At 46.2% G+C, this 19,115-nt stretch overlaps 1 long non-coding RNA gene across 1 annotated transcript; it reads left to right on the top strand.

Annotated features, from left to right (window-relative positions):
* The first annotated feature begins 14 nt into the window (after positions 1-14).
* LOC109439353 (uncharacterized) lies at positions 15-13,844 on the top strand. The gene is made up of 2 exons (XR_016022199.1): positions 15-537; positions 13,412-13,844. It is a non-coding gene; the product is annotated as an uncharacterized LOC109439353 (long non-coding RNA).
* The last annotated feature ends 5,271 nt before the right edge of the window (positions 13,845-19,115 follow it).

Here is a 19,115-nt window from a genome sequence, read left to right as displayed (position 1 = left end):
AGCACCTAGGGCCAAGCCTCTGCAGCCAGCCAGGAGCATTACACATGCTCAGGAGCATATCAGACCCCGCTCATACCTTTTCAGGACCACTGAAACACCGGCCATTTGATAAACGTGAACTGGCACTTTAAGAAAAGTGAGCCAGGACCTGGGAGCTCTATGGCTGGAACTGGGCTTCCTAGTACTCTCTAGTCCTGACTTCCTGTTAAACTTTATGGTTCTAACTTCCTGCGGTGGAGGATATATAGGGGCCATCTTGGAGCGTAGGCGATCTTTGGCATGTTGGCGCCAGTTGGAGTGATTCTTGCTGCGTGTAGTGATTTTGTTTTCTTCTTCCCTGGCCCCCCCCCACCCAAATAAACCCTTCGTTTGGCTGACTATCTAAAAGTCTATTTTCTACAATTAACATTCTTGGGGGCTCATCCAGAATCCAGAAAAGAAGGAACTCGGGGCTTCTGAATGGTGAGCAACCGGCCCTGGGGCCTCACTGAGCTGTTTGGGCTTGAGGCCCGTTGCTGCTCAGCTTGGCAGCCTCAGGTAAATTCTCTCCTGGATCTGAGCCAACGCTTTGCGCTTGACGTTCTCCAGGGTTTATTCGGGAATTGTTTTAATTGTGTGTGTGAATGTTAGAGGCTTATTTGTGTTGTCTGAGTACTGGTTGTGGTAGGTCAGCTTGAATTCTTTGGAAAGCAAGTTGTCCATTGCGACAAAGACTGGCCTTCACCTAATGTCCCTTTGGGGATAGAGGTTATTCTCCTGAAACTGGTCACTTTGTGCCCTGTTAGACTGTGCTGTCTCTGTGAGAAAGTGAGGAAAGTGCCATCTATCTCAGTCAACAGGTTAACTCCCTGAGAGTTGGTCATTTCCCTGGAACTGGCTATTAGGCTCCGGGCTGGTTCTCAGTGATCAGACTGTTCCAGAGCGAGGCGAGTGGAAGACCTGCAGGTTCCTCGAGTTGTGAAGTGTTTTGGGCCCAGTTAAAAAAAAAAAAAAAAAAATCTCTGCTGTCAAAGCTCCTAAAAGTGTCCTTCCAACAGGGACACCGGCCGAGTATAGGTTTAAAACCCACGGGGCATTTTCGTGCACGTATTTAACTAAATGGACAGATCTAAGAGGAATTCGAAGAATCAGTGACCACTTGGGGGAACTTTTGAGATTCCCAAGCTTGATTTTCTTAAAACTAAATTGGATAATAACAGCACTGAATTAAGAAAGAGGAATGGAATGCCTATTTTGAATGGAATATTGAGGTTTCCAAACAAGGCTATGAATCTACAGTTGCCCATTTAGAAAATAAACTCTCGAAGTTAACAGGCTGCGAGAAGTTCAGAAAGAGACAAAAGGGCACCAAAACCTCATGCTCTTCCTCCACAGTGCTGCCTTGCCCTTCCTTCACTGCTCTTTTTTTCCAGGCTCTGCCTCCTCTGCCTTCAGCTCAGCCCCCAGCTGCACATTCTCTTGACTCTTTCTCCTTCCTCAGAACTTATTAGTACTTCCCGATTTAAGATTAAACCCTCTGGAAATCCCAATAAACCTCACGTCTCCTATGTCCCCTGGACTAAAGCTGAGTTACGAGCCATTGAAAGAAATTCCCTAAGGTAACTGAAGACTCTAATAAGTTTGCTAAGAAATTTGATATTACTATTAGAGCCTCTCAGCTGGGGTTTTCTGATTTATATCAGCTAATTAATATGTTAGTTGGTTAAGACCTAGCAAGACATTGGATGAGTATTGCTGAATGGGAGTGTCATGGGACTCTGGCCCTGCACCCCTCCTCCCCCCACAAGAACGCAGGATATGGTGAGACCAAAAAGGAACACTAACAGAGCCATGGATAGGGGTTTCCTACCACTATTGCTCACTGGTGGCTGGGTTGGAGACACATTAAGCAGGAACCCCAATCTGCCGTCCGCTTCTCTGCCAACAAGGTAACCACCCCTTGCGTAGCCAAGGCAGTTGTATTAGTGGCAAATGGCTAATAAGTAACAGCTGATGGCCGTCTACTACCTGAGTCAGCAACTTTCCACGTGAGGTCGAGAGCCTGGAAACTGCTCTCCTGGCTCTGTCCCCACACTCCACCCCTCCAGGATCTCACCTCACAATCGACAAGTGTCTTCCGTGACAGGCCCCATGTTATATTAGCCTATAGGCACCTACAGGCAGAAAGAAACAGTAGTCACAGGAACCAACAATGGCAAATCCCTTCCATCTGGGAGGATACATGCCAGCTTTTTGTCCTGGGAAAGGAGGGTCGCTGCCATTGGCGCCTTTCCTGGTTTGGGGTCCCTTGCGCAGTTTCAACACATAGCAGAACAGGGGACCCCATAATAGGCCATAGTGAGAGCACATAGGTTCCCCACAAAATCGTCCCAGCATCGGGACCTCCATATACAGCAGTCAATTACAGCAGCCACTCGGCCCCACCCCTGGCGTCACTTGTAAATCATTGGTCAGAATAACTCCCCATGGGGCTATCAGGCCCAACCACCGACAGTGGGGCTTTTGACCTGCCAGGGCCAAATCCATTGCTGCCGTTCCCCTGCTTTCAAGCATGTGGGTGCTGGCAGCAAAATGTTTCCATTTCTGCCATAGCCTGGCTTTAACAGTCTCACTTATAACCTGTAACTGAATGGGAGTGGCCGTTCAATGTAGCAGAGCTTCTGCTGGCGCGGGCCCTCATTTCTGTGGTCTCTCATTCAGGACTCTCAAGACGTCCCACAGACACGAGGCCCAGTCGCACATTGTGGGAGGGTGGTTTGACACCCAGAGGCCTTGCTTCAAAAGGCCATTGTAACGTTCAATCATGCCGGCTGCTCGTGGGTTATACAGCGTATGAAACAACCATTGATGTCCATCCAGGCAGCCCAGCACTGCACTTCTTGCCCCGTAAAATGGGTATCCCTGTCACTTTCAATAACTTAGTGGTGCCCAGAGAGGGCGCACAACCGTGTAAGAGCAACCACTGTATGTCACTGACCCGCAGCCGGACCCGGCAAAGCAAACATCAACCCCGTAGCAGTGTCCACTGCTGTGAATGCGTATATCTCATTGCGGGCCTTAGGCAGGGGTCCAATGTAATCCACTTGCCAGTGAGTGAGGGGCACCCTCCCTTGCGTAACCTGCTGTGTCTCCCAGGGGAGCCTCCACCTTTGGGGGCTGTCCTGGGCACAGACAGCACAGTTATAGCAGGCATCTGCTATCTCTTGCCATTTCAAAGGCAGATCCTAGCATGGTTCGGCTTCCAGTGTGCTGCAATTTCCTATGCAGCCAGTGGGCCACGTCAGTGGCAGGGGCCCGTCCTAACCATCGGAACCGTGCTAGGGCATCTGCTTCATCATTACCCGGGGACACTAAGGGGGAGTGACCTGTGACATGCATTAGGGTCACCTCCTTTCTCTGCCCTAGGTCCCCGAGGTCCTGCCACATGGCTTGACCCCACAGTGGACGGTGTCCTACCAACCAGTTTTGGTGTTTCCACATGAGGAGCCACAACGTTAGGCCCCGGAACACCGCCCAGCTGTCAGTACAAATAACTAGGGGCCCAGGCTCATGGCTGATTACCATCCACACAGCTCATAGCTCAGCCCACTGGCTACTCTGGCCCGTACTGGTATCAAACCAAATGGTGTCTGCTGGGCTGCACACCAATAGCCGTCCAAATAGCCGTCTAGCTGCAGCTCTCCAGCTAGAACCATCAGTATACCAGGCATCCTCAGGTACTGGGGGCTGTCCTTTGTAGGGAGAGGGCTCCAAGTCCTGCCCCCTAGGCAGAGCGCTTGGCTCGCCTGGGCTACAAGCTCCACAGGCCCCAGGACTTGCTGTAGCTCTGTGCTCAAAGGGCTTGAACTAAGGGTGCTATGTTGCTCCAAGTAGGCACCCCACTTGGCGAGGGTGGTGGTCTGTGCCACCCCCATTTTGGGTCCCTGGGTCCACGTACAGACCCACCCCCGGACGGGATAGGTTGTTCAAACCAACACCCATGCCGTTCCTGTGATGGCTTCTGTGGCCATTAGGGCTGCGTACACAGCAGCCAGCTCTTTATTAGAGAGTAGTGGACTTCCGCTCTTCTCCACAATTGGGACCAAAATCCCACTGGCAACTGGAGATGCTCCTGCCGTTGCCAGAGGCCCCAACCGTACCCCTCTTGGGTTATGTGAGCATCAAGTTCAAACAGACAACCAGGGTCTACTACTTGCAGAACCTGTGCCTGCTACACTGCCCGTTTTGTGGCAACAAAGCCTTGCTCTATAGCCTCTCCTATGAGACCCCCCTTTTTATCATGTTACACAAGGGCCTTGCCATTTGTGCTAAATGGGGTACAAACACCCGCCAATGCCAATACCCCAGCCGACCCAAATACGTCTGCAGTTGGGAAACCTTGGTCAGCCGAGGAAATGCTTGTATCTTATCAATAATCGCCTCAGGTATGACCTTTGTCTTACTCAACCACACAACAACCAAACACACAACATCCAAAAACTGGACAGATGAGCCGGGGCCTTGGACCTTTGCCTCATTCACCACCCAGCCACGTGACTTAAAGTGGCGGAGGAGAGAGGGAGCTGCTTGATCTAAATCTGAAAGAGAATCAGAAGTTACTAATATGTCATCAACAGAGTGAAACAAGATCACAGAGGATGGGTGATCCCACTGTGCCAAATCTTGGGCTACGAGCCCACGGCAAATAGTGGGGTTGTGCAAGTATCCCTGTAGAAGGACTTGAAAAGTCCACTGCTGCCCGTCCCAAGTAAAAGCAAACTGCTCTTGACAGTCAGGTGCAATGTCAATAGAGAAAAAAGCATTGGCCAAGTCCACTACATAGTGATACGTTCCCAGGCGGACAGTCAGACCATCCATCAAATCGTGTATTGAAGGCACTGCCACATGCAAAAGTGGCATCACCTTATTTAACTCCCTATGGTCCACAGTCATTCGCCAGGTCCCATCTGGCTTCTTGACAGGCCATACTGGGGAGTTAAAGGGACTGTGCGTTGGCCTCACTATATGTGCCTTTTCCAATTCCAATATTGTACAACCAATCTCCTCCTGTCCTCCTGGCAGGTGGTACTGTCGCTCTGTAACCACGCGCCAGGGCTGCAGCAACACTTGAGGAGGGTGGTGAGCATGCCCGCGTGTCACCGCTTCCACCACCCGGATCCGTAGACGGAACTCTCCTACTGACGTCTGTAAACTGAAGCCATGTAGCACGTGCACTCCTAGAATGTATTCCAGAACAGGGGAGACATACACCTTGTAGGTACGAGGGGGAAGCCTTCCTATACCCAGTGGTAAGAAAACAGCTTTTACAGTCAGTCTTTCCCCTATAGCCATCAATGCAGCTTGCTGGTCCAGGGAACAGTTCTGGGTTCCCATAAATAAGACTGCAGTCTGCACCAGTGTCAACTAGAGCCAAAACCCTTTGCACATTAGCAGGGGACTAATGTATGGACAGTTCCATGTGGGGCCTCCGGTCCCCGCTTGTCCCCTCTGATCGGGTACTTCATGCGGCCGCTTGAGGCCAACTCCTTTTAATCAAGCTAAAAGGAGTCAGCCTCAGCCTCAAGCGGCCGCATGAAGTCCTGAAAGAACACAGGTCATGCTTTCCTAGACTTCTCCTTTAGGCTTCACCAGAATTGCTGTTCCAGTCACAGCTGTTTCCAAAGTTCCAACAGGAGTGCATTGGGTTATCTGTCTATTCCTGATCAACCCCTGCTGCCACGAGATCATGCCACATCTGCATGCGTGTTACTCTCTCAGGCCCGTGACCTCACCCCCTTACTTTTTTTTTTTTTTTTAATATTTTATTGGGGAAGGGGAACAGGACTTTATTGGGGAACAGTGTGCACTTTCAGGACTTTTCTCCAAGTCAAGTTGTTGTCCTTTCAATCTTAGTTGTGTAGGGTTCTGTTCAGCTTCACGTTGTTGTTCTTTCAGTCTTAATTGTGGAGGGCGCAGCTCAGCTCCAGGTCCAGTTGCCGTTGTTAGTTGCAGGGGACGCTGCCCACCATCCTTGCGGGAGTCGAACCGGCAACCTTGTGGTTGAGAAGACATGCTCCAACCAACTGAGCCATCTGGGAGCTCAGCGGCAGCTCAGCTCAAGGTGCCATGTTCAATTTTAGTTGCAGGGGGCTGAGCCCACCATCCCTTGCAGGACTCGAGGAATTGAACTGGCAACCTTGTGGTTGAGAGCCCACTGGCCCATGTGGGAATCGAACTGGCAGCCTTCGGAGTTAGGAGCATGGAGCTCTAACCGCCTGAGCCACCGGGCCAGCCCTCACCCCCTTACTTTTGATTTGGGCTTCCAGGTCTTGACTTCCCTTGCTGCTGGCTTTCAACATCCCCCATGCTGGCCATGGTGGTGGTAACTTCATGGATCCACCGCCCCACATAGGGCATAAGAATGGCAACCAAGGATCCAAAAGCACTTGCAGGGACAGTATCCAAAACCAGATCTCTCATGCTGGTTGTAAAACGCTCGTCATCAGGCCTTCCCATATTAGGGTTGAACATAGCATGTCTCATACCCATTGTACAGATGATTTAAGTTCAGTATGCGATTGCCATTTACTCAGTTTCTGACAGCTCGCGAGCCTCTCCCCATACTGTGTATGCGCAGCAGTGAGCCACTCCATTAGAGTGTGGTTGCCCTGGTCTTGGGCCAACCTATGGCAATTCTGTAACCTTTATCGCAAGAACAGATGCACTGTCATGGAGGCTAGCTTTTCCATTTCTCCTGGGGAGCAGAGAATGCTGTCTGTCCCCTCATCCCATAAATGTAGCAGCCAAGCTGAGATCGGCTTTCCAGGGCGCTGTCTGTACTGCCTCCCCGGCTCCTGCAAGTCAGTGCAAGTGTAAGGGGTATAGGTTGTGAACTCAGTCACAACTGGGTTGCCGGCAGCAATACCCCAGGGCCCAAAGGTTGCTCATGCTTTACCTTTTGCTTCAGGATGGGCCAGGCATGGATGTTGGGAGCTACATTGTCTCCACTCACATCATCTGCCTCTGCCTCAGAGTCTCCACTGTGGGGCTCCTCCTCTCAAACTGGCAGGCCTGAGCTTCCAGCACCTCCCATCGGGACTGCTGATCCTGCACCTGGGCTATTTCATTAAGCGCGCCTCCAGTGTTACGACCCAACGCGGTGAGGAACATCCAGCCCACATGGCCAGCTGTACCCTTCGCCTCCTCCGGCAACCGCTTAGCTAGAATATGCAGGGCCCTCTCTACACTGGCCAGAGAGCCATCCATGTCCTGCCACTCCTCCTCAGGGATCCAACTCCTGAGAACAGTGGCTACTGGGCACCACACACTGTGTGGGGGCCACATGTCGTCCTGCCCAGAGTCAGACACCATCCCTACCTGGCCAGAATCCTGCTCACTGCACCAGGCGTCCAATTGGGTGGAGGCCTTGGTGTCAGATGCCCACAACTCTAGGAGCCCACGGCAGCAGCGGACCACCAAAAGGAAGGTGACGCCGCCACAGCCAACAGGGTGGCGTGCCATTCAGAGGCTTGAGAGGCCACTGAAGGGGCACATTTCTCCCAAGCAGATCGTGCCTCCTGTTCCCGGTGCTGCTCCTCACGGGCTTCCCGAAACTGAGCGCCCATATGCACAAGCTGCTCCACCTACTTTTGGAGAGTTTTGGCCAGCACCACACCCTGCTCGCTGAGCCATGTGTCATGTGGGTCTCTGGTCCCGCTCCCTGCACAAGAACGCAGAATATGGTGAGGCCAAAAAGGAACACCAACAGAGCCAACCAACGTAGTCATAGCAGTTATATCAGTGGCTAATGGCTAACCGGTAACAGCTGATGGCCAACTTGTCACAGCTGATGACCATCTACTACCCGAGCCAGCACCTTTCCACATGAGGCCGAGAGCCTGGAAACTGCTGTCTGGGGCTCTGTCCCCACAAGGTCCACGGCATCTGTAATGATGAGTGGGGAAAAGGAGGAGGAACATACGCTAGAATGGGGCTAATGAATTTATTTAGCAACATTTAATCAATGTATTTAGCAATATGCAATAGCAAAAGACAAAGGCAATTAACAGAATCTGCTAATGACAGAAAGTAAAGGTGGCTAAGACTAAACTATATACATTGATATCAATGTCATGTCACAGGAGTACACATACTTACAAGTTTAAGAGATCTCAACATATGTTTACTATTGATCAAAAATCGCTTGGCTAAATACACAAATAACATCAGTAAGGAGTATCCAACACCAGTCATAAGCTCTATGGGATAATGACTATTACAGTAGATGTCAAAAGCTCACCAAACTGGGGGAGAACAGTACTAGAAAAGCCATAAATCAAAACCTAGTCACGTCTGTAGCTGAGAGAAACTCAGGCGTCTCCCACACGCCTGCTTGTTAGTTCCCAAGAATGTTGCTGTTGTTATCGTTGTTGTTAGAAGTCAAGGCGTCTTCTGGTGCTATAAGCTGCAAGCTGTGCACAAGTTTTCTAGATGCTAACAAGTTCTCAAGAAGGCTAACCGTGGGGAACAACACTGGAGAGGCTGGGAACCAGCCAGACCTCACCAGGTTTGCAGCTGGAAGTCAGGACATCCCTTGGTGTTGTAAGCTGCATGTTGCTGGGAGTCTTCAAAATGTTAGAATGATGAAGAATCACCAATGACAAATGACCAAATGATGAAATAATAATTAATACTGTTAACTGAGGTCTGTCTTATATATTTTCTCAGACGTACCTTAGAGCCAAGTTTCCTGTTCCTGCCTCCCCCTCTGGGAATGGCCAGTTCCAGGTCCAGCAGTTACTGATATGAATGTTGTCCATCCGGCCAAAGGGCCAATTCATCCGGATAAGCAATACCTACTGTTCTTGCTTGGGACCATCAGCCCAAGGTCTTCCAAAGCCTGGTAACCTGCCTGTCAGGTCGTCCTGATATAACTTAGCTACTTCTTCACTCCGTCTGCTGATGTGGGCGAAACAGAACAAAGAGGGAATTCTCTCAACCCCTGATCAAGAATTTCTTTAACCCTAAGCTAACCATCACCTCACAGCACAGACAGAACAACAAACATCATCTCATATCTCCCCTACTCAAGAGAATGAGACCAAACAGAAAAGCTCATCTCAAGTCTCCCCTGCTCAGGAGAATGAGACCAAGGGGGGAATTTACTCAACCCCTGATCACAGCACAGAAATCACCTCACATACAGGAAAAGATAAAAGCTAATAGACAAAAGCTCACATCAACCAATGAAGACAAATTTTCCTCAACATCTACCCTACAATTCGGCCTCAAAATTTGTATTTATTGGTAATAACATGTAGCCTCTCATATGAGAGAACAAAGAGTCAATAGACAAAACTTAACCATCACCTCACATGGAGTCTTTCATGTGAGGGAACAAAAAGCAAACCAATGACTTCTATTAGCTTTTATCTGTTCCTGTATGTGAGGTGATTTCTGTGCTGTGATCAGGGGTTGAGTAAATTCCCTCCCCCCTTGGTCTCATTCTTGATCAGGGGTTGAGAGAATTCCCTCTTTGTTCTGTCTGCTTCACCCACATCAGCAGATGAAGTAAAGAAGCAGCTAAGTTATATCAGGACGACGTGACAGGCATGTTACCAGGCTTTGGAAGACCTTGGGCTGATGGTCCCAGGCAAGAACAGGAGATATTGCTTATCCGGATGAATTGCCCTTTGGCTGGATGGGCAGCATTCATATCAGTAACTGCCGGACCCTCCGAGAACTGGCCATTCCTGGAGGGGGAGGCAGGAACAAAAAACTTGGCTCTAAGGTACATCTGAGAAAATATATGACAGACCTCAGTTGGCATTATTAATTATAATGAATTATTATTTCATCATTTGGTCATTTGTCATTGGTGATTCTTCATCATTCTAACATTTTGAAGACTCCCAGCAACATGAAGCTTACACCACCAGGGGATGTCCTGAATTTCTGCCGTGAACCTGGTGAGGTCTGGCTGGTTCCCGGCCTCTCCAGTGTTGTTCCCCACGGTTAGCCTTCCTGAGAACTTGTTAGCATCTAGAAAACTTGTATGCAGCTTGCAGCTTACAACATCAGAAGACGCCTTGACTTCTAACAACAAAGACAACAACAGCAGCATTCTTGGGAACTAGCAAGCAGCGGTGTGGGAGACGCCTGAGTTTCTCTCAGCTACAGACCTGGCAAGGTTTTGATGTATGACTTTTCCAGTGCTGTTCTCCCCCCGTTTGGTGAGCTTTTGACATCTACTATAATAGTTACTATTCTATAGAACTTATTTCTGCTTTTGGATCCTCCTTACTGATGTTGTGTATTTAGCCAAGTGATTTTTGATCAATAGTAAACATATGTTGGGATCTCTTAAACTTATATGTATGTTTACTCCTGTGACATGACATTGTTATCAATGTATATAGTTTAGTCTTAACCACCTTTACTTTCTGTCATTAGCACATTCTATTAATTGCCTTTGTCTTTTGCTATTGCATATTGCTAAATACATTGATTAGATATTGATAAATAAATTCATTAGCCCCACTCTAGCGTGGTCTCTCTTCCTTCTTTTTTCCCCGCTCATCATTACAGCATCCTAAGGTTCCCAAGGCCCAAAACTAAATGCCAATTGCGAGGTTTTCTTGGGCTAGGTGGCTATTACCAGAATTGGATCCCAAATCTCTCTTATGGCAAAACCTCTGTATGTCCTATTAAGGAAGGACAATCCTGACCCTATTTCATGGGAAGAACAGGATGACATGGCCTTTAAGGCCTTGAAGGAGAGTTTAATGAACCCACCAGCTCTTGGGCATCCCAACTACCAGATTCCCTTCTTTCTTCCTGTGCATGAAAAGGCAGAAAATGCCCTTGCGGTTCCTACTCAGAAACATATGGATTAACATAAACCCCCAGGACACTGTAGTCAGAAACTGGACCCTGCGGCTCGGGGATACCACACTTGCCTCAGAGCCATTGCTACTGCCCTCCTGGTTAAGGCCACAGAGAAGATTGTTGTGGGATCCCCTCTAACCATTTTTGTGGTTCATGCAGTTAAAGCTCTCCTGAATTCTCATCACACCCAGCATGTCAGTCAGCCACCTTACTTCCTAAGAAATCCTTCTGTGAACTGTTTCCCATATAACCCGTTCGCACTGTGATCGCCTTAATCCAGCTACTTTTCTTCCTTCTGAGACTGAGGAAGCCCCTCACGACTGCCTGACACTGACAGACCACCTTCTGACTCCTCGTGACGATTTACGGAAGATCTCTCTGGGTAAAGCTGATTTCTCATAGTTCACTGATGGTTCATACTTACAAAACAACAGTGGTGAATACTGCGCTAATTATGTTGTAGCCCCTTCAGAGGTCACTGAGGCAGCACCTTTGCCTCTGGCCACTTCAGCACAGCAGGCTGAATTATATGCCCTCACTGGAGTTTGTATTTTAGAAATGAGCAATGCTGTCAACATTTATACTGATGGTAGATATGCTTTTGGAGTAGTTCATGACTTTGGAATGCTATGGAAACAATGTGGCTTCCTTACCTCCAATGGAGATAAAATTTAAAATGGTCCATATGTATGGGAATTATTGGACACTATACTTCCACCTGATGACCTTAGCCATGATTAAGATTCCAGGACATTCTAAACTTGACTCTGGAAGCCAAAGGAAATCACCTGGCTACATTTCTGCTAAAAATGCTGCCCTTGAAGTCATCAGCAGCAGTCAAACCTCTGTCATGGTCCAGAGAAAAGCTTCTCCAGTTGATAACTTACAAAAACTGGCCAGAGAAGCCCAACAATCAGCTCCTGGAGAAAAAAAAAAAAAAAAAAAACATGACTGGAAATCCAACAATTGCTGGTCTAATAAGGAAAATAAACTAAAATTCCCACTCCTAACCACTGTACATGCATTGAACCATTGGTCAGTTGACAAAATGGTAGCTTTCATGCACCAATACTGGTTGGGACATATTAATAAGGCTGTGAAAAGTACCTACATTTGGGCAGGTGTCCCACCTGCCCAAAGTATAAGTCGGGGAAGCCTTTTCACACTGTCCCTGGACATGTTAAGTTGCCAAATGGACCATTTGCAATCTGGCAAATAAGACTTCATACAGCTTCCCCCATCTCATGGATACAAGTATGTTTTGGTCGTGATATGTATGTGTTCTCACTGGACCAGAGCTGTCCTTCACTGGATGAAGCTAATGCATCTGCAGTGGCTAAAATACTATTAGAGAAGATTATTCCTGCTTGGGGAACTGCTCTTGAACTCCACAATGATCCAAGAACCCATTTCACTGGTCAGGTGCTAAAGCAAGTCTGCTGTTTGGTCAGTCCTACATTTTCACTGTGCTTCCCATCCTCAATCTTCAGGATTGGTTGAATGCACTAATGGTATTATTAAGACTCACTAATTGGCACATTATTAAGATGCACTAATTGGCAAAATTTACAGAAACTCTTCAGATACCTTGGACAAAAGCATTGCCATTAATCCTTTTAAATCTCAGATCTACTCCTTTTGGGACTCATAAGCCTTCACCTTTTGAGATAACTACCGGATGCCCTATGCATTTGGCCTCTGCCTCTCTTGATCCACAGTTGGTGAAAGGAGACATACTTCAAGATTGTAAAGGCTTTATTGCTTCTATTGACAATACCATGCTTTAATAGAAAAGTCATTTCATTGTGCACTCCAGGGAAATGAAGAAAATACATACTGCACAAATTGGAAATTTTTTTGTTTTTTTAAGAGTTTTTTATTGGGGAAAGGGAACAGGATTTTACTGGGGAACAGTGTGTACTTCCAGGATTTTTTCCAAGTCAAGTTGTTGTCCTTTCAATCTTAGTTGTGGAGGGCGCAGCTCAGCTCCAGGTCCAGTTGCCATTGTTATTTGCAGGGGGCACAGTCCACCATCCCTCGCAGGAATTGAACCAGCAACCTTGTGGTTGAGAGCCCACTGGCGCATGTGGGAGTCGAACCGGCAGCCTTCCATGTTAGGAGCACGGAGCTCCAACCGCCTGAGCCACCGGGCCGGCCCCACTTGGAGATTTTGTTTATTGGAAAAAGATTCCTCAAAACGGATTCCCTCCAGCCATGCTGGAAGGGCCCTTAGCAGGTACTGTTGACTAACCCCTGTGCTGCTAAACTGCAGGGAGCAGACTCTCAGATATTAGTGTCACACCTAAAGAAGGCACCAAATCCTGACTGGAAGTGCACAGTCTGGTGAACTGAAACTGAAGTTGTCAAAATTTAAAGCAGGTGACCTCTGAGGAGACAAGTTACCACATCTTTCTGGAACTTGAGTCTATTTAAGGTGGTAATTGCCTTTGTCTCATTACCTATCAGCTTGGGCTCCTGGTTTGCCCCTGTCACATAAGCTAGGTTGTTATGTCCTAATTTTACCTGTAATTCTTATTGTTTTAAGTTCTGTTCCTGATGACTATCAACCCTGGACATCAGCTGTTCCCGATCCTTGCACTCTCCCTCTGATGTAAGAGATGACACCCAGAGGAAATGCTTCCTGACATCAAGGGACAAAAGGCTCAGGATTGGAAGACAAGATCTAAAGACCTGACTGTTGATCAACGATGGTTTTGGAGAAAAGATCGTGATCAAAGTGGAGAATGATAAAAGTGAACTGGCACTTTAAGAAAAGTGAGCCAGGACCTGGGACATCTATTGGTGGAGTTGGGCTTCCTGTTAAACTTTATGGTTCTAACTTCCTGTGGTGGGGGGATATATAGGGAGCATGTTGGAGAGCTCGCACTCTTTGGCATGTATGCAGCCAGTCAGAAGGTGTGTGTTCCTACACTGCTATGGTGGTTTTGTTCTCCTGAATAAACCCTCTTGGTGGACTATCTAAAGGGCTGTTTTTCTCCAATTAATACCTTCAATAGTGGCCGCAGCTATTGTGACACTTTGAACAACAGAAGTCATCTTGGAGCGGATGTGGTTGTTCCTATAGCAAAGAATGCATTCTCTACCCAGGGAAAGGGAAGATGTGGTAAAATACATCTACAACAGACACAATACACATGTGCATTAAAGAGAATTTCAGGATATTTGGAAGTAGAAGAGAAAAGGGAGAGGAAGTACTGAGGCCAGTAAGAGGGAGAAGCCAAAAGCAAGGGCAGGCTTGATATTTGGGAAGTTAGGCCATTGCAGGAGTTGGAGCTCAGACATGATGGACTCTTGGATGTTGGCTGAGAAACTGGGCCAGTATTAGGGGTGGGGCAGAGGCAGAGAACAGGCCCAAATCGGGAACATGGCTTCTCTAGGATGGTAACTAATGAGAATCCTAAACTCAGAAAAAGTGGAGGTACTGCTGAAGGGATCTGTTGGGCTTTGCACAGGAAACCAACCAGCCCTCCTCCAAAGTCCAGCCTGTTAACATACTGGGAAATCAGAGCAAAAGTCATTTGACCAAAGAAAATACTTCATCTGCATGCCTCCAACCTAACTGGTTTGGTGATGTCACATTACATACTTGATTGAAATTTCTCTGCACACTGCAGAGGGGGATTTTGTGATTCCCCAATAATAAAGTAGAGACCCAAACTCAAACAGGATTAGTCATGTTAATAACGTGACCTGCCTGTTGTCTGGCTATAGCAAAATCTCCTGGTGTGTATATTGAAAACCCAGGTTCCTGAGCCCCACCACAGGATCTCTAAACCTGGATGGTCCATGAATCTCAATTTTCAAGGGGTTACTCAGTTGATTCTTGTGCAGATGAAGGTCTGAAAATTGTGTTTGAGAGTGTTCTGTGCTGAGCTACCCTGCCTCCTATAGTGTGTTATGCAGTGAGCTAGTTTCTGGCATAGAGATCTTAAAACACTTGAAATTTCCTAAGTAATAAGAGACAAATATTAAATGAATAGCAAAGACTAATATCAAAATATTAGTTGTTTGCCTTAATTGCTCTTGTCTGGAGTTAAGGAATTTCTATTAAAAGATGAGTTCAGAAAAGATTTAACTAGTTAGGGAAAAAGAATGAAAAACATTGGAGAAATTCCAGGAATTTCAGGGTAAGCATATAGAACACGGTCACATCTACATCTGGTAAAAGATAAAAAAATCTTTGAGTGCTCTATCTTTCTAGCTCGAGTACTTGAAAGTACTAGTAAAGGGGGTCCCAGGGAACCAGAGACTGGGGAAAATTCTGGAAAGCTGAAGGAGAGCCCCGTTGTTCTGTGGAAGAGCTGACATAAATCCCAGACTCCGGACTCATGCCCTGCTGCACATGTGAAAAGCACATTAAGAAGTAAAATAAAACTACTGTGATGTAAGTCAGCACTTGTGGTCTCAATGCTCACTGAGTGGTTCATATGGCGGCTTACACAAAGAGCATAACAAGGGCTTTGGAAATTGTGCTGACGACATACGAATGTCGACTGGACACAATATTCCAGGTAGCCCGCCAAAGATGGGATTTATTTGGGAAACAAAGACCACTGCGGCCCTGAAAACATGCACCTCCACATACCCAAGTGCAGCATCTGCTCTCCCCTCTCCGATGGCTGCTATATATGTTCCCCCGCCTCTTCACCTTGCAGGAAGTCAAAACTAGAGAAGAATAGGAAGCCCAGCTCCATCCATAGATGGATGCTCAGTTCCAACTCCCAGATCAATTCACTTAAAGTGCCAGTTCGTTTTTATCAGGACCTACTACCGTATTCAAAAGATTTATGATCTGAATACAGCTAGGCTGACTGCATTCTAAAACAAATCAGCATTCTCCAGAGGATTGTAACAGGATAGACTCACAACATTATAATCAAAATGCCCAGGGTACAACACGAATTTACTCAACACACAAAGAACCAGGAAAATCTGACCAATTATAAGGGGAAAGATAATCATCACATGACAAACGTGATGAATGGGGCATTAGGGTCATCAACGAAAAGACTTTAAAGCAGCTATAACTAATTCATGAGGTATACATGAACACTCTTGAGTGGAAAGAGTTCTCAAGTTCTTAGTGGAGAAATAATACAATTAAAGAAAAAAATCAAAAAAAACAAAATAAAATTACAGCTGCTATGTAGAAGAATGAAGATGCCAGAGGAAAGATGCAATGAAGTTGAAGAATAACAACAGAAAATTATTTTTGACTCTGATCATAATTACTAAAAAGAGTAAATACAATGTTTATGTACTCTGATGATGCTCAAAAAAGAAAACAAATACCTAGGAGATAAAGGGGTAAAGGAATGCTAGCAATGCAGTTGAAGCAGTACTTAGGCTCCTCCCTGATCAAATCTACCTTTGCCCCAATCCCCAAACAGTAAGAACAGCTTTCATAATTTTTTATCTTCTTGTTGCTTTTTAATTGTCTATATTTGTCTTTATATGGAAAAAGTTCTTTTGTAGATTTCTCAAATTTAAATGAAAAGTACTTTACCAGTCAGGGTTCAGCATGAGAGGGAACTATCAGTAATTTGAAGAGTTCTTAACAATTAAAAAGTAGTTAACTATTGAAAGGACTCCAAGCAATACAGAAGTAGAAAACGCAAAAAGGAGTCACTAGCTCCCGAGTTAAGGGAGACAGGGAAACTAAGAAAGGGAGGAACTAAGAACTCGGAAGAGGGATTCTTTTAATCCTGGAGTCAAATTCACACTTCATTGGAGACATGAGGCTGCCATAGTTCCGTGCAGCTTGCCAATGACAAAGTAACTTGAAAGGGGAGTAGCTTATAAGTGGCAGGGCTCACTGAAAGGTGCCAGTGGGGCATACTTGGTTCACAAGGTATGACCCACTGATGGTGCATAAACTCAACTCACTGGAGCCTCTGGGAGATGGAGCACATCATCGAAGAACATTAAGGTGAAGGCCAGTGGAATTCCAGCCTGCCAATCTGCCTGCAGCCATGCTTTCCAAAAAAAGCATACCAGACCCAGAAAGAACCCCTTTTGTTATGGCCACATAATGTCCCTCCTGTACTATTAAGACTGTGCCAGCTGATGTAGGAGACAGGGTCACAAGGTCAGGCATCATTAAGTGGATTTAAGAAGGGCAGACTGGATCTGAGAGTTGCTACACTGATAAAGGCAATAATTGGTAAAGACATACTAGGTGAATTCATATGCAACTAGCTTGTGTACATGGTTTGTGACATATTATCTCTTTGATGAGGGTGGCCCTCAGCCAATTATATCCCAGTTTTAATGTTCTATTGTATGATTATGTGTTTCATGAGCTTGCACATTCAATGTAATTAGCATGACTTCACCCCTTGTAGGGAAGATGAGAAAAATTTGTCTTCATTGGTTGATGTGAGCTTTTGTCTATTAGCTTTTATTTGTTCCTGTATGTGAGGTGATTTCTGTGCTGTGATCAGGGGTTGAGTAAATTCCCCCTTTGGTCTCATTCTCCCAAGCAGGGGAGATATGGGATGAGGTTTTCTGTTTGGTCTCATTCTCTCGAGTAGGGGAGATATGAGATGATGTTTGTTGTTCTGTCTGTGCTGTGAAGTGATAGCTTAGGGTTAAAGAAATTCTTGATCAGGGGTTGAGAGAATTCCCTCTTTGTTCTATCTGTTTCGCCCACATCAGCAGATGGAGTGAAGAAGTAGCTAAGTGGTATCAGGACGACGTGACAGGCATGTCGCCAGGCTTTGGAAGACCTTGGGCTGATGGTCCCAAGCAAGAACAGTAGATATTGCTTATCCGGATGAATTGGCCCTTTGGCCGGATGGGCAGCATTCATATCAGTAACTGCCGGACCCTCCCAGAACTGGCCATTCCCGGAGGGGGAGGCAGGAACAAAGAGCCTGGCTCTAAGGTACATCTGAGAAAATATATGCCAGACCTCAGTTGGCAGTGTTATTAAATAATTATTGTTTCATCATTTGGTCATTCTGTCATTGGTGAGTTCTCATCATTCTAACATTTTGAAGACTCCCAGCAACATGCAGCTTACAACACCAGCGGATGTCCTGACTTCCAGCCGTGAACCTGGTGAGGTCTGGCTGGTTCCCGGCCTCTCCAGTGTTGTTCCCCATGGTTAGCCTTCTTGAGAACTTGTTAGCGTCTAGAACACTTGTGTGCAGCTTGCCGCTTATAGCATCAGAAGACGCCGTGACTTCTAACAACAACAAAGACAACAACAGCCAACATTCTTGGGAACTTGTGAGCAGCGGTGTGGGAGACTCCTGAGTTTATCTCAGCTACAGACCTGACAAGGTTTTGATTTATAACTTTTTCAGTGCTGTTCTCTCCCAGTTTGGTGAGCTTTTGACATCTACTGTAATAGTTACAATCCTATAGAGCTTATGACTGCTTTTGGATACTCCTTACTGATGTTATTTGTGTATTTAGCCAAGTGATTTTTGGTCAATAGTAAACATATGGGATCTGTTAAACTTATGTGTATGTGTACTCCTTTGATGTGACATTGTTATCAATGTATATAGTTTAGTCTTAACCACCTTTACTTTCTGTCATTAGCACATTCTATTAATTGCCTTTGTCTTTCACTTTTACATATTGCTAAATAGATTGATTAGATATTGCTAAATAATTTGTGTTCATTGGTAATTACATGTAGTCTCTTATATGAGAGAACAGTCAACAGACAAAACTTAACCATTACCTCACATGCAGTTTCTCATGTGAGGGAACAAAAAGCAAACCAGTGACAAAAACTCACATTAACCAATGAAGGCAAATTTTCTTCAACATCTTCCCTACAATTCGGCCTCAAAATTTGTTCTTATTGGTAATAAGTCATTATTGCCACCTGTGTACGAGTGGCATTTTAGTACACCTGATAAAACTGTAAACAACCTATATAATTTATAGTTTAAGGTCAATGCTTCAGTATCCAAAAAAGTCTAGTAACAAGCTAGTAATCGTTTTTCAAAAGGGTGTAGGCCTTGGCGGCCTCCGGTAGCTTTTTGTTCCAAAAACTTAATAAGCAGTTAACAAACACCATCCACACCTAGCCAAGAATTTTTGTTTTTTACCTCCTTTTCCCACGACTATCATTAATTTCTGCCGGACATCTTCTGGTTCGGCATGATGCAAAAAGCATCCTAATTTTTGTAGAGGCGCGTCCTACAAGCCCATTCATTCACTAACAGCGTGAAGTAGGTGTCCTCCCATCTCAGAATGTGGGAGGAGGC

The sequence above is a fragment of the Rhinolophus sinicus genome, chromosome 8, assembly GCF_057876585.1.
Source record: "Rhinolophus sinicus isolate RSI-liver-muscle chromosome 8, RSI-T2T, whole genome shotgun sequence".
Classification (NCBI taxonomy): Eukaryota; Metazoa; Chordata; class Mammalia; order Chiroptera; family Rhinolophidae; genus Rhinolophus; species Rhinolophus sinicus.
Note: the sequence above shows the minus strand (reverse complement) of the source record. Positions and strands in the feature narration are given on the sequence as shown.